The following is a 15,492-nucleotide window of genomic DNA, read 5'->3' as shown; positions in this document are numbered from 1 at the left end:
ACTTGGGTGAGTCCCTGTGGCCCCGAGAGAAGGTACCAAGACGTAAAGATATAAGGAGGTGAGGGATGGGGCCATGCTGCTCTCTGCAGTGGGAGTGTCCCAGGCAGTGGGAACAGGAAGTACCAAGCCCCTGGGGATCATGGAGGCGGCCAGTGTGGCTGCAGTGGAGGGAGAGAGAGGAAGAGAAAGTTAGGGAAGTGGCAGGGACCAGAGCACGTGGGGCTTAGAGGCCACTGTAGGCATTTCTTTTTGTTTTTTTGTTTGTGTGTGTGCTTGGTTTTGAGAGAGAGTCTCACTCTGTTGCCCAGGCTGAAGTGCGGTGGTGCAGTCATGGCTCGCTGCAGCCTTGAACTCCTGGCCTCAAGTGATCCTCCCACCTCAGCCTCCTAAGTAGCTGAACTACAGGCACGTGCTACCACACCCGGCTATTGTTAAAACTTTCTAGAGATGAGGTCTCCCTATGTTGCCCAGGCTGGTCTCCAACTCCTGTTCTCAAGTGAATCTCTAGCTTCAGCCTCCCAAAGCACTGGGATTACAGGTATGAGCCACTGCACCCGACCATTAGGTGTTATTTCCTGCAGAGGCCAGCTGGCGCAGGCCTACCTCTGACTGGTGGCCTCATAGTCAGGCTGAGTGGGGTCCTTCATCCCATGAAGCTGGCCCACCGCCCTCTCCTTGTCCAGATAGACACCTCATACCAGCTTCACTCCCAAGGCCAGACCGGCCCTGTGTGCGGCCTCTGCGTCCCTCCCCAGCCGCTCGAATGTGTCCTGTAGGGCACGCGGGCAGGTTCTGGTAGGTCAGGGTGTGCAGACCCCAGCCTGCACGTCCCGGGCTGTTCCAGCGCACGGCCAGGGCAGCCACCAGCAGCGAGAGCGCGGGTTCAGTGAGGTGTACTCCGCATCCACCAGGAGCCGCACATGCTTGGCCCGGGCATACTGAGGGTGACAGAGACGGCGGTCAGGGTCCTGGGTGTCCAGCAGGGGCAGTGGAGCCAGACCCCAGCAGGAGGAGTTACCTGGGCCACCGGATGCAAGCGGCTGAGGGAGACCTGGAGGTACTGGTTCTGCTCGTAGTTGAGGCAGGAGACCTGGAGGTTCTACGGGGCAGCAGGGGAAGTGGGAAAAAGCTTAGAAGTTGCTAGAAATCTAAAAATGAGCAATATTAGTTAGGTACTTTTTATTGAGGGAGTTATGAGCCTAGAATCAGGGTCTGAATCCAGGCTCCACCACCTATTGTGTGACTTGGGTAAGTTATATAACCTTTCTGGGCCTCAGTTTTTGTTTGTTTGTTTGTTTTTTGAGATGGAGTATTGCTCTGCTGCTCAGGTTGGAGTGCAGCGGCATGGTCTCAACTCACTGCAACCTCTGCCTCCTGGATTCAAGTGATTCTCCTGCTTCAGCCTCCCAAGTAGCTGGGATTACAGGTGCTCGCCACCATGCCCGCCTAATATTTGTACTTTTAGTAGAGATGGGTTTTCACCATGTTGCCCAGGCTGGTCTCAAACTCCTGACCTCAAGTGATCCAACCACCTTGACCTCCCAAAGTGCTGGGATTACAGGCGTGAGCCACCGTGCTCAGCTCTCCCTGCTACTCTTTGAACACGACGGGCAACTTCCCACCTCCAGGCCTTTACCTGCTGCCATGTTTCCTTCAAGTATTTGCTCTAATGTCACTTTCTCAACATGGTTTCCCAGCTATACATTGGCAACTTCTCTTCCTGTTCCTCAGCCTTATTTTCCCCTACTTGTTACGTGCTGATTTTTGTTTTGTTTTGTTGAGACAGAGTCTTGCTGCGTTGCCCAGGCTGGAATGCAGTGGTGCGATCATGGTTCACTGCAGCCTCTACCTCCCCAGCTCAAGCAATCCTCCTGCTTCAGCCTCCCAAGTACTTAGGACCACAGGCACCCACCACCACGCCTGGCTAACTTTTTACTATTTGTAGAGTCAAGGTCTTCCTATGTTGCCCAGGCTGGTCTCAGACTCCTGGGCTCAAGCGATCCTCCCACTTCAGCCTCCCAAAGTGCTGGGATTCTGACTTTGGTTTTAATTATTGTCTCTTGCCCCTGACTTGCAAGGAAGTGCCTCGAGGTCAGGGATTTCACCTTCATGCCCCCTCAGACCCTAGCACCGTGTCTGGAACAAGATAGATGTTCAGCAAACACTTCGGGAGTGGATACGCTTGTAACATGGAAGTAACAATTATTCCTAACTCACAGTCTTATGCAGATTCATCTGGCTGAATGTGAGCTGCTGGTGACTCCAGGGAGTCTGGCTGGGTTCAAAGAAGTTGGGAAATGGAAGAAAGAGGAACAGGTGGGGCTGAAAGCTTTATTATATCCAATAAGGTCGATATAGATGACAGGCCTAGGCTTGCTCATGGAATCTGGAGGCAGGTTGGGCTGGAAGCTGCAACCCTCCCACGGTGGGGAGAATGCTGCCTCCTGGAGGAGGGAAAAGCTGGGGGCAGCAGCCTGGTTTCCTCTTCCCCCAACAGAGGATTGTCTCCCCCTTGACTTGGGACATAGTCTCAGGCCCTCAGGGAGCTATTTCAGACACCCATCAAATATTTAACTCATTTAATCTTTTTTTTTTTTTGAGACAGAGTCTCGCTCTGTCACCCAGGCTGGAGTGCAGTGGCCGGATCTCAGCTCACGGCAAGCTCTGCCTCCCGGGTTTACGCCATTCTCCTGCCTCAGCCTCTCGAGTAGCTGGGACTATAGGCGTCTGCCACGGCGCCCGGCTAGTTTTTTGTATTTTTTAGTAGAGACGGGGTTTCACCATGTTAGCCAGGATGGTCTCGATCTCCTGACCTCGTGATCCGCCCATCTCGGCCTCCCAAAGTGCCGGGATTACAGGCTTGAGCCCCCGCGCCCGGCCAACTCATTTAATCTTTACCACCCTCTGATGTAGCAACTGTTATTGTCCCCCATTTTCTAGATGGGGAAACTGAGGCACAGAGCAGGGAAGTCACTTGTCAAAAGTCACACAGCTAACTCAGGGCAGACCTGAGGTTTGAACCTCAGCCTTTCCAGAGCCTGGGTCTTTCTCTCTTTTCCTTCCCTCCCTCCCTTCATTCCTTCCTCTCTGCCTTTCTCCCTTCCTTCCTTTCCTTCTTTTTTTTTTTTTTTTTTTTTTTTTTTTTTTTTTTTTTTTTTTTTGAGACAGGGTCTCACTCTGTCTCCCAGGCAAGAGTGCAGTAGTGTGAGTTCAAGTGATTCTCCTGCCTCAGCCTCCTGAGTAACTGGGACTACAGGCAAGTGCCACCATTTCTGGATAACTTTTGTTTTTAGTAGAGATGGGGTTTTACCATGTTGTCCAGGCTGGTCTCAAACTCCTGACCTCAAGTGATCCACCCCCACTTAGCCTCTCAAAGTGCTGGGATTACAGGCATGAGCTACGGCACCTGGCCCTCTTCCTTTTTCTTTTTTCTTTTTATTAGAGACAGCGTCTCTCATTCTGTCGCCCAGGCTGGAGTGAATTTTTAGCTCAATTTTTAGCTCACTGCAGCCTCAAACTTGCCAGCTCAAGCAATCCTCCCACCTTAACCTGCCGAGTAGCAAGGATTACAGGTGCCTGCCACCACATCCAGCTAATTTTAAGGATGTTTTTGTAAAGACGAGGGCTTACTGTATTACTCAGGCTGGTATTGGCCTCCTGAGCTCAAGTGATCCTCCTGCCTTAGCCTCCACACCAGGTGTGCACCAGCACACAGGCTAAGTTTTTAATTTTTTGTAGAAATAGGGTCTCACTATGTTGCCCGGGCAGGTCTTGAACTCCTGGGCTCAAGTAAGCCTCCAATTTCAGCCTCCCAAAATGCAGATTACACGCATGAGGCACCGCACCCAGCCTGCTTAAAACCAAGAAGTTACTGTCACTCTCCCCACAGGAATAAACTAAAGCTCATGAAGAGATGAACTCCTTACTTTCCCAAGCTGAGTTTCTGAACCATGAAATCTTGTTTCTATGTGTTCTCTGATACACTTTATAAATTACAAATAAGGCCAGGTACAGTGGCTTACGCCTGTAATCCCAACACTTTTGGAGGCCAAGGCAGGCGGATCACAAGGTCAGGAGTTCAAGACCAGCCTGGCCAACATAGTGAAACCCCATTTCTACTAAAAATACAAAACTTAGCTGGGCATGGTGGCACACACCTATAGTTCCAGCTACTCGGGACGCTGGAGCAGGAGAATCGCGTGAACCTGGGAGACGGAGGTTGCAGTGAGCCGAGATTGCAACACTGCACTCCAGCCTGGGCAACAGAGCCAGAGGCCATCCCCCGCCCCTGACAAAAAAAAAAAAAAAAAGGCCGGGCGCGGTGGCTCAAGCCTGTAATCCCAGCACTTTGGGAGGCCGAGTCGGGCGGATCATGGGGTCAGGAGATCCAGACCATCCTGGCTAACCAGGTGAAATCCCCTCTCTACTAAAAAATACAAAAAACTAGCCGGGCGAGGTGGCGGGCGCCTGTAGTCCCAGCTACTCGGGAGGCTGAGGCAGGAGAATAGCGTGAATCCGGGAGGCGGAGCTTGCAGTGAGCTGAGATCCGGCCACTGCACTCCAGCCTGGGCGACAGAGGGAGACTCCATGCACTCCAGCCTGGCGACAGAGGGAGGCTCCATCTGAAAAAAAAAAAAAAAAAAAAAAAAAGAGCTGAGCGCAGTGGCTCACGTCTATAATCCCAGCACTTTGGGAGGCTGAGGCGGGCGTTTCATCTGAGGCCAGGAGTTCGAGAGCAGCCTGGCCAACATGGTGAAGCCTCGTCTCTACTAAAAATACAAAAATTAGCCGGGCGTGATGGCGGGCGCTTGTAATCCCAGCTACTCAGGAGGCTGAAGCAGGAGAACCTGGGAGACGGAGGTCGCAGTGAACCGAGATCACACCACTGCACTCCAGCCTGGGCGACAGAGCAAGACTCTGTCTTAAAATAATGATAATAAATAGATAAATAAAAATTACAAATAAAAAAATTAGAAAAAGAAACATCAGCATGTGCACTGTAGCGCTGTTTGGGAGGGTGGAGACACAGAGGCCACCCAGGGGTTCACCCCAGGAGAGGTAAACCGTGCAGCAGCCAGTGGCACAAGGATTCTTGAGGCACTAGCCTGTGCAATACAGTGTGACCCTTTATCTACAAAAAATTTTAAAAATTAGCTGGACGTGGTGGCTTATTCCTATAATCCCAACTACTTGGGAGGCTTAGGTGGGAGGATTCCTAGAGCTCAGGAGTTCGAGACTACAGTGAGCTGTGATCATGCCACTGCCCTCCAGCCTGGGTGACAGAGACAGACCCTGTATAAAAACAAAACCAAAACAAAACTTTGTGTGGATCTTAGTATCAATGGAAAAAATAAGAAGTAGAGTGAGACAGCTGATACAATGCTTTTGTGTAAATTTAAAACATTCTCTCGATTGATGGAGATGGGCAGGAGGGAACTTCACAGTGATGGAAATGTTCTAAATCTTTTTCTTTTTCTTTTTTTTCTTCCTTTTTTTTTTTTTTTTTTTGAGACAGAATTTTGCTCTTTTTGCCCAGGCTAGAGTGCAATGGCATGATCTTGGCTCATTGCAACCTCCGCCTCCTGGGTTCAAGTGATTCTTTTGCCTCAGCCTCCCCAGGAGCTGGGATTACAGGCGCACGACACCATGCCCGGCTAATTTTGTATGTCTAGAGACAGGGTTTCACGATGTTGGCCAGGCTGTTCTTGAACTCCTGACCTCCAGTAATCCATCTGCCTCAGCCTCCCAAATTATTGAGAGTACAGGCATGAGACACCGCTCCCGGCCATGTTCTAAATCTTGATAGGGATTTGGATTGCTCAAGTGTGTGTTTTGGTCAAGGTTCATCAAGGGGCACATTTACAATGTGTGTAGTTCATTGTTTTACCTTGAAAGAAAAAAGTACTGGGAATAATTATTGGGCTCTATAATGAGCCCATTATTCACATCCTGAAGCATTCAGGGGGAAAACATACTGAGGTCTGCAATTCACTTTGAAATGCACCAAAAAAATAAGATGGATTGATGGATGGATAGAGGAATAGAGGGACAGATATGATTTAAAGCGAGTATAGTTAAAGGTGGCAGGTACATGGATGTTCATGTACAATTCTTTTTACTTTTCTGTATATTTGAAAATTTTTATAATAGAATATTGGGGAAAATATGCCCCCCACGAATGGTATACACCTGGCAAAACAAAATCATAGAAACAAAAACATATGCATTATACAAGACAGGAGGCTGAGTGTGATGGTTCACACCTATAATCCCAGAACTTCGGGAGGCTGAGGCTGGGGGACTGCTTGAGGCCATGAGTTAGAGACCAGCCTGTGCAACACAGTAAGACAGAGAGAGAGAGAGAGAGGAGGGAGGAGAGAGAGAAGGAAGGAGGGAAGGAAGGAAGGAAGGAAGGAAGGAAGGAAGGAAGGAAGGAAGGAAGGAAGGAAGGAAGGAAGGAAGGAGGGAGAGAGGGAGGGAGGGAGGGAGGGAGGGAGGGGAGAGAGAAGGAAAAAGAAAAGAAGGAAGGAAGGAAAGAGAGAGAGAGAAAGGAAGGAAGGAAGGAGAGAGAGAGAAAGAAAAAGGAAGGAGTGAGAGAGAAAGAAAGAAAAAAAGATGGAGTAAGGTTGAAATAGAATATAGAGATAAAAAGGAAATAATGATTGAATGAACAAACTAAGATCCCATTGGCCTAATCAGAACTTACACCCAGCCAGCTCACACCCGTGCGGCTGTGTTGACTGAGGACACATTGAAGTACCTCTTTCTAGCTGATAAACAGCTTCTATCCCAGTCCCTTCTCTTGAGAGCCTCCAGCCTCCAGGCTCCTCCCTGAGAACCCAGATGACCCTGATTCCATCCATTTCTACCATGCCTGGGAGCTACAGCTGCATTTCTGCTGGCTGCTGCAAGGCTGGAGGTGGCCGTGAGCATTTTGAACATCTGGTGTGCCGTGTGGTCGCATTCTGAGTCCAAGGCACTCTGTCCCCGACAGTCCCGCTTGAGATCCTTACCTGCCCAGAGTCCATGGCTTCAGCCAGCCTCTCGGGGCTCAGCTCCAAAGAGGCTCCTGGCCTTCTGACCCATGAGGCTAGCTCCTTCTGAAATGGGGTGGTAGGTGGGGTGGTTTGCGGAGCCCGGTGGGCAGCCGTGCCCTCCTGGCACCATCTTTGCACTCCTTACACAGAGCCGAGCGCTGGTCAGCGCCGTCACCTTCAGCTGCATGAGGCTGGCCTCAGCCAGGCTGGGGGGCTCCAGGAGGTCCCGCGACAGGTCCACACACCGCAGCATAGCGCCGAGGTTCCCCTCGTACCAGGCCTCACTGCCCAGCCAGCAGGCGTCAGGTCCCGACCTGCGAAGCCCCTTCCTGCGTCCTCCCAGCCTCCCTGGGCCCTGGCTCCCTACTCACCTGCTCTTGGCAGCAGAGTCCGGCTCCTCCTCAGTGGGCACTGCCAGCAGTGGTCGGAGGCTGAGGGTCCGCAGCTGCTGCACGCAGCCCCTCACCTCCTCTGCCGTCTCACCAGCCACAAACTGCCCATAAACGGATGCTCGGAGAAACGCACCTGAGAGCTGGGAGCCCAGGAGGAGTCACTGAGACCAGGCCTGGAGCTGGGTGACAGAGAGCGAGGGCTCAGTGCCAGGCTATGGGGAGCCTCCAGGCTGGTCCTCGGGATCACTGCTCACCATCAGCCTGTGAGTGACCAGTGGGGGCCAGGCACACAGCCGGAGAACCAGCAAGGCCCGTGTCAGCTCTCCTGTGCCCTTGAGTTGGAAGACACCACCATCAAAACTCAGGGGCTGCCAGCCCCTCGCCAGGGGACTAGCTTGGGAACAGAGCAGGTAACAGGTCTGGAGCATCCTGGGTCCCTGGCTGCCTCCACACCAGGGAAGGTGCCCTGGAGGCAGCAGGTTCACCAACTGCCCCTTGCTCAGACTGGGGGCAGTGACTGATTAACTGGGCAAAGCCTCAGGATCACAGGCTCCTTGAGAGCAATTAATTATTAACAAATGGGGACAGAGTTCAGAGTAACGGTAACGGGAGGTGAACCCCCAATAACAGCCCCCAACAATCCTCAGCACAACAGTCTGCACTTACTAGGTAATCACCACGTGCTGGGGAAAACAGGGGCTCCGGGGCAAGGATCCCTGGGTTCAGGACATTGGGCTTTGTGATCCAGGACGAGCTACTTAACTGCTTTTGTGGCAATTGCTTCCTCCACCTCCCAAGTAGTGGGATTACAGGTGCGTGTGATCACACTGAGGGTAATTTTTAATTGTTTTTTTGGTAGAGACAGAGTCTCACTGTGTTACCCAGGCTGGTCTTGAACCCCTGGACTCAAGCAGTCCTCCCACCTCGGCCTCCCAAAGTGCTGGGATTTCAGGCATGAGCCACGGCACCTGGTTCTCACATTGTAAGTCTTTTTTAAAAGCTATAACATATGTTTATACATTCCTGAATGTACATTTCACCAAAAAAGTTAAAAAAATTAATCATAATATCAGTTTCCCAGAGCTGTTGTGTGGATCCAATTAATGGACACATACAACCTGGTACACAATCTGTGTTCAGTAAGCACTGGCTGTGGTCATTAAGTGCTGTGTGTATACAATCTCACTGATGCTTGTCTTCATGATGAAGCATGTACCATGGTTTGGGGATCCCCTGGTTTGGGGATCCCCAAGGCCACATCAGGTTCAATCATTCTCTAGAAAGACTCACAAAACTCAGAAAAGCCATGAGACTCACGGTTATGGTTTGTTACAGTGAAAGGATACAGATTAAAGTTAGCAAAGGGAAGAGGCACAAGGAGACACCAGGAGCAAGCTTCTAGTCATGCTCTCCCAGTGGAGTCAAGAGATCAGTGCTCAATTTTCCCAGCACGCATTGAGAATTGCAGTCAGGGAAGCTGACCAGAGCCTTGATGACCAGGGTTTTTATTGGGGTCACACGGGCATGGCTGACTTCCTGCATGACCGACCTTGTCTCTAGCTCCTCCAGAGGTCAAGCTGATACTGCATGGCCCAAGGTCCCCAGATAAACAGAGATACTCTTTTAAAAACATTTTTGAGACAGAGTCTCACTCTGTAACCCAGGCTGGAGTGCAGTAGCACGATTTTTGGTTCACTGCAACCTCCGCCTCCCAGGTTCCAGCAATTCTCCTACCTCAACCTCCCAAACAAAAATACTTTTATCAAGCAGGATAGTACAAAGGCTTAGAGGTTACCTCCCAGGAGCTGAGCCAGGTTAATCCTCGCTCAATTCACAGATGTTAAAAGTGGAGGCTCAGCTGGGCACGGAGGCTCACGCCTGTAATCCTAGCACCTTGGGAGGCTGAGGCAGGTGGATCACCTAAGGTCAGGAGTTCAAGACCAGCCCAGCCAACCTGCTGAAACCCCGTCTCTACTAAAAATACAAAACTTAGCTGGGTGTGGTGGCATGCGCCTATAATCCCAGCTACTCAGGAGGCTGAGGCAGGAGAATCACTTGAACCTGGGAGGTGGAGATTGCAGTTAGCCGACATCACGCCACTGTACTCCAGCCTGGGCAACAAGAGCAAAACTCTGTCTCAAACAAACAAACAACAACAACAGAAAGTGGAGGCTCAGAGAGATGGAGACACCTGCCTAAAGTCACACAGCCAGTTGGTGGCCAAGTGCAGATTTAAGACCTCTTTCCCTGAGATGCCAGACTGTAAATTTTTTTTTCCTTTTTCTTTTTTTTTTTTTTGAGATGGAGTCTTGCTGTGTTGTCCAGGCTGGAGTACAATGGCACGATCTCAGCTCACTGCAACTTCCATCTCCTGGATTCAAGTGATTCTCCTGCCTCAACCTCTTGAGTGCCTGGGATTACAGGCGCACGCCACCACGCCCAGCTAATTTTTGTATTTTTAGTAGAGACAGGGTTTCACCATGTTGGTCAGGCCAGTCTCGAACTCCTGACCTCAAGTGATCCACCTGCCTCGGCCTCCCAAAGCGCTGGGATTACAGGCGTGAGCCACCATGCTGCCTGTAAGATTTTTACTATCTTTTCCTGCTATCTTTTCTTTAGTACATGATCCACAGAGCCGAGTGACAACAGCCAGGTTAGAATCCAGCAAAGCCTGAGCTTAAAAAGTCTTTTCAACTTTTTTTTTTTTCCTGTAGAGACAGGGTCTTGCTGTATTGCCCAGGCTAGTCTCAAACTCCTGGCTTCAAGGAATCCTCTCATTTTTGCCTCCCAAAGTGCTGGGATTACAGATGTGAGCCACCACGCCAGCCCTTTGAGCTTTTTTTAAAAAAAAATCACATGCATTGTTCATATTTTTAAAAACTAAAACAATACAAAAGGAAACAGAGTGGAAAGTTAGTCTTCCTCTCACTCCTGAATTTCTGTGCACCAGTTTCTTCACTCTAAGGTGACAGTGTATTCTTGCAGAGATTGTTCACGCATAGAAAGTTGCATGAACTTTCTACAGTTTCTATAGCACCTGTATATCTCCAGCACCTATATATCATCTTTATTCATTACGTACATGAAAAAATACTACTTGTGTTTTTGCACACTGCTTTTGAAATTTTTATTTTATTTTTTATTTATTCATTTTTGAGATAGGGTCTCATTCTGTTGCCCAGGCTGGAGTGCAGTGGCAGTTTCGGCTCACTGCAGCCTCAACCTCCCAGGCTCAGGTGATCCTCCCACCTCTGCCTCCTAAGTAGCTGGGACTATAGGCACATGCCACTATGCCCAGCTAAATTTAAAAAAAAAAAAAAGTTTTTTCTTTTCCTTTTTTTTGAGATGGGCGGTCTCCCTCTGTCACCCAGGCTGGAGTGCTCCAGCATGATCATGGCTCACTACAGCCTCAAACTCCTAGGCTCAAACAATCCTTCTACCTTGACCTCCCAAACACTGACCTTATAGGCATTAGCCTCTGTACTCAGTCTGCCTTTTTGGGTTTTTTTTTTGCTCCGTCTTGTTCTGTTGCCCAGGCTGCAGATCTCGGCTCACTGCATCCTCCACCTCCCAGGTTCAAGAGATTCTCCTGCCTCAGCCTCCCAAGTAGCTGGGATTACAGGCACGTGCCCCAAAGCCCAGCTAATTTTTATATTTTTAGTAGAGGCGGGGTGTCACCATATTAACCAGGCTGGTCTTGAATTCCTGACCTCAGGTGATCTGCTCACCAAGGCCTCCCAACGTGCTGGGATTACAGGCATTAGCCACTGTGCCCGGCCTTTTTTTTTTTTTTTTTTTTTTTTAACAATTATTTTGAAGGATCATTGACATCTCAGCACATATAGCTCTGATGTAAATTTGAAAGGTTTTATGTCATTTCTTCCTTTTGTCTTTGATAATTTACCAGTGAAGCCATCTGGACCTGGAATTTTCTTTGTGGGAAGGTTTTTAAATCATGAGTTTGATTTCTTTAATAAATATAGAGCTCTTTGAATTTTTTGTTTCATCCGTGTGAACATTCGTATGTTGTGTTTTTCAAGGAAATGTCATTTGTCAAATCTGTTGATGTTAAGTTGTTTATAGTATCCTCTATATTCTTTTAATGATTCCAGAATTTGTAGTGATAACCTCTCATTCTTAATACCGGTAATCCCTGCCCTCTCTCTTTTTTACTCTAACAGGGAATTTTATCACTCTTGTTGATCTTTTAAAAAAAAAAACCAATATTGCTCATTTGGTTTTTGTTTCGTTTTTCTTTTTTTGAGACAGAGTCTTCCTCTGTCACCCAGGCTGGAGTGCAATGGCGCGATCTCAGCTCACTGCAACTTCTGCCTCCCAGGTTCAAGCGTTTCTCCTGCTTCAGCTTCCTGAGTAGCTAGGATTATAGGCGCCCGCCACCACGTCCAGCTAATTTTTGTATTTTTAGTAGAGGCGGGGTTTCACCATGTTGGCCAGGCTGATCTCGAACTCCTGACCTCAGGTGATCCGCCTGCCTCGTCCTCCCAAAGTGCTGGGATTACAGGTGTGAACCATAGCCCCTTCCTCAATACTGGCTTCTTTAAGGAGTCCAGGCCAGTTGTCTTGTAGAATGCCTCCTATATTAGATTTGTCTGATTATATACTTATGATGTTATTTAATGTATTCCTTTATCTTGTATTTCCTGTAAACCAGAGTTTTGATCTAGAGCACAATGTATTAGACTACCTACTGGTGACCACTGTGTTGTCTCCAGAGTGCCCGGTCCCTAACCACCATGGTACTAGGCCTGCCAGGCTCATGAATGGCTTCGACAGGATAGCAGCAGACAGGGTGAGAAGCTGGGTTCTAAGCCCCCACACACTCACCATTGGGAGACCACAAGCAGCTAGAGTTGAGAGAGATATGTATTGGAAGAGGAGAGAGGCCTGAGGCAAAACAGTCTTTTTGGGATTAGCTTGTGAGGGACCTTGATTATTCTTTAGGAAAGGCTGCTGTTGGCCCGGCCTGGTGGCTCACGCCTGGTTCCCAGGAAGGCTCCTATCCCAGCGGCACTCTCCAGTGCTCAAGAATAAAGAAAAGAACTCCTTATATGCTCTGCCACCCCCAGTATCAGTGTCTCACCTGGGCTGCCCACTGAGATCACCTGGGGAGCCTCTTTCTTGTTACTTTTTAAATGATTGCTCACGGCAACCCCCGCCTCCTCGGTTCAAGCAATTTTTGAACCTGGGCCTCCCAAGTAGATGGAACTACAGGTGTGTGCCACCACACCCAGATAATTTTTGTATTTCTATTTCTATTTTATTTTATTTTATTTATTTTATTTATTTTATTTTATTTTATTTTTGAGACAGAGTCCACAGCCCAGGTTGGAGTGCAGTGGCGTTACTTCAGCTCACTGCATCCTCTACATCCTGGTTCAAGAGATTCTCTTGCCTCAGCCTCCCGAGTAGCTGGGATTACAAGTGTGCACCACCACGCCCAACTAATTTTTGTATTTTTAGTAGAGATGGGGTTTCACCATGTTGGCCAGGCTGGTCTTGAACTCCTTACCACTTTGGGAGGACGAGGCAGGTGGATTACAAGGTCAGGAGTTTGAGACCAGCCTGACCAACATGGTGAAACCCTGTCTCTACTAAAAATACAAAAAGTTAGCTAGGCGTGGTGGCGGGCACCTGTAGTCCCAGCTACTCCGGAGGCTGAGGCAGGAAAATCACTTGAAACAAGGAGGCAGAAGATGAAGTGAGCTGAGATCGCGCCACTGCACTACCAGCCTGGGCGACAAAGTGAGACTCTGTCTCAAAAAAAAAAAAAAAAAAAATTTAATAAAATTTAAAATGTTGTAGGTTTTTTCTTTGAAAAGGAAAATATACAATTACATGTTGTTGGCTGTGGATTTATTTGAAAAAAAAAAGAAAAAATATACAATTAGAAAAATTCTACTGTTAGGAATGAAGTCACCTTTAATTACAGGGAAATCATTTAGATCTTAATGTATTGTGTATTCCAGTGCTGTGGTGTAAAAACTTATTTTAGTCTGTGCTGATAAAAAATAGCATTATCATTTAACAGTTGGGGTGTATTTGTAAAAAACAAAATCAAAGAAAAATAAATATATTGACAAAAACATGAACTAGAAAGTTTAAGTGGTGGTCTGAAGAAAGTCTGTTCTTCATGGAAACAGGTAGACTTCTCAGCTATCCTGCTGTTCAATAGAAAGATGGAGCCAGGAGTGCTGGCTCATGCCTGTAATCTCAGCACTTTGGAAGGCCGAGGCGGGCGGATCACTTGAGACCAGGAGTTTGAGGCCAGCCTGGCTAACTTGGTTGAAACACCATCTCTACTAAAAATACAAAACACGAGCTGAGCCTGGTGGCAGGTGCCTGCAATTCCAGCTACTCGGGAGGCTGAGGCAAGAGAATTACTTGAACCTGGGAGGTGGAGGTTGCAGTGAGCTGAGATCATGCCATTGCACTCCTGGTTGACAAAGCGAGACAAGAAACGAAAGGAAGAGAAAGTAAGGGGAGGGGAGAGAAGGGAAGAGATGGGAGGGGAGGGAAGGGGAAAGAGAGAGAGATAGAGAGACAGAGAGAGAGGGGGAAGAGAGAGAGAGAGAGAGAGAGACAGAAAGAGAGAGAGAGAGAGACAGGAAAGAAAAGTAAAGGGAGGGAGGGAGGGAGGAATCCTCTTACTGGGCTTCTATTATGAAGCCTGTTTTTAAAATCACTTTTATTGAGACAGCATTTGTGTACAATAAAAATGCACCCATCTTAAGTGTACAGTTCAATGAGTTTTGACAAATCTGTGCATCCATGCAACCACCACCACAATCGTGATATAGAATATTTCCATCACCTAAGAAAGTTCTCCCATGCCGGCCGGGCGCGGTGGCTCAAGCCTGTAATCCCAGCACTTTGGGAGGCCGAGACGGGCGGATCATGAGGTCAGGAGATCAAGACCATCCTGGCTAACACGGTGAAACCCCGTCTCTACTAAAAAAAATACAAAAACTAGCCGGGCGAGGTGGCGGGCGCCTGTAGTCCCAGCTACTCGGGAGTCTGAGGCAGGAGAATGGCGTAAACCCGGGAGGCGGAGCTTGCAGTGAGCAGAGATCTGGCCACTGCACTCCAGTCCGGGCGACAGAGCGAGACTCCGCCTCAAAAAAAAAAAAAAAAAAAAAAAAAAAAAAAAAAAAAAAAAGAAAGTTCTCCCATGCCTTTTTGCAGTCAACCCTCCTCTCATGGCCCCAGGAAACCTCTGCTCTGCTCTCTGCCACCATAGATTAGTTTCACCTATTTTAGAATTTCTATAAATGAAAGCATACAGTATGTATTCTTTTCCTCTAGCTTCTTTTGTCTGTTTATTTTAATGCTTATAGAGCAAACTTATGTTTACATGCGTCATAGTTTATGTCTCCTGTGTTAGATAACTGTGGGAAATAATAATAGGATACAACATGGGTTCATAAATTCTACTTATTATTAGCTATTTTAGATGTCATGGAATGCAAAATGAACAGAGTTTTTAATATGTCTTTTCCCACTTCTGAAAACTTTACTTCATGAAGTACACAGGGACCCTCAGAATAGCATTTTATTTTTTATTTTTATTTTATTTTTATTTTTTGAGACAGAATCTCGCTCTGTCACCCAGGCTGGAGTGCAGTGGTATGATCTTGGCTCACTGCAACCTCCACCTCTTGGGTTCAAGCGATTCTCGTGCCTCAGCCTCCCAAGTAGCTGGGACTACAGGCATGCACCACTATTCCTAGCTAATTTTTTATATTTTTAGTAGAAATGGAGTTTCACCATGTTGGCCAGGCTGGTCTCAAACTCCTGACCTCAGGTGATCCACCTGCCTCGGCCTTCCAAAGTGCTGGGATTGTAGGCGTGAGCCACCGCACCCGGCAGCATTTCATTTTTGAGATGCTGTTTACAATCTGCCCTGTCCTTTCGCAGAAGTTTAGTTTCTAAAGCCAACCCCAGGATATACCTTGTTTCTAGTCTGGTACCAGCGGAACCATCTTCTGTCACTCAACCCCCTCCACGTCCTCTCCTGACAAAGCCGAGTCCCTTTGGGTTTTATG

The 15,492-nt window shown here is 48.2% G+C and overlaps 1 pseudogene; it reads right to left on the bottom strand.

Annotated features, from left to right (window-relative positions):
• Positions 1 to 599: 599 nt before the first annotated feature.
• On the bottom strand, positions 600 to 15,319 carry LOC104670156 (annotated as a pseudogene).
• Between the last annotated feature and the right edge of the window lie 173 nt (positions 15,320 to 15,492).

The sequence above is a fragment of the Rhinopithecus roxellana genome, unplaced genomic scaffold (genome assembly GCF_007565055.1).
Source record: "Rhinopithecus roxellana isolate Shanxi Qingling unplaced genomic scaffold, ASM756505v1 contig2531, whole genome shotgun sequence".
NCBI lineage: Eukaryota > Metazoa > Chordata > Mammalia > Primates > Cercopithecidae > Rhinopithecus > Rhinopithecus roxellana.
Note: the sequence above shows the minus strand (reverse complement) of the source record. Positions and strands in the feature narration are given on the sequence as shown.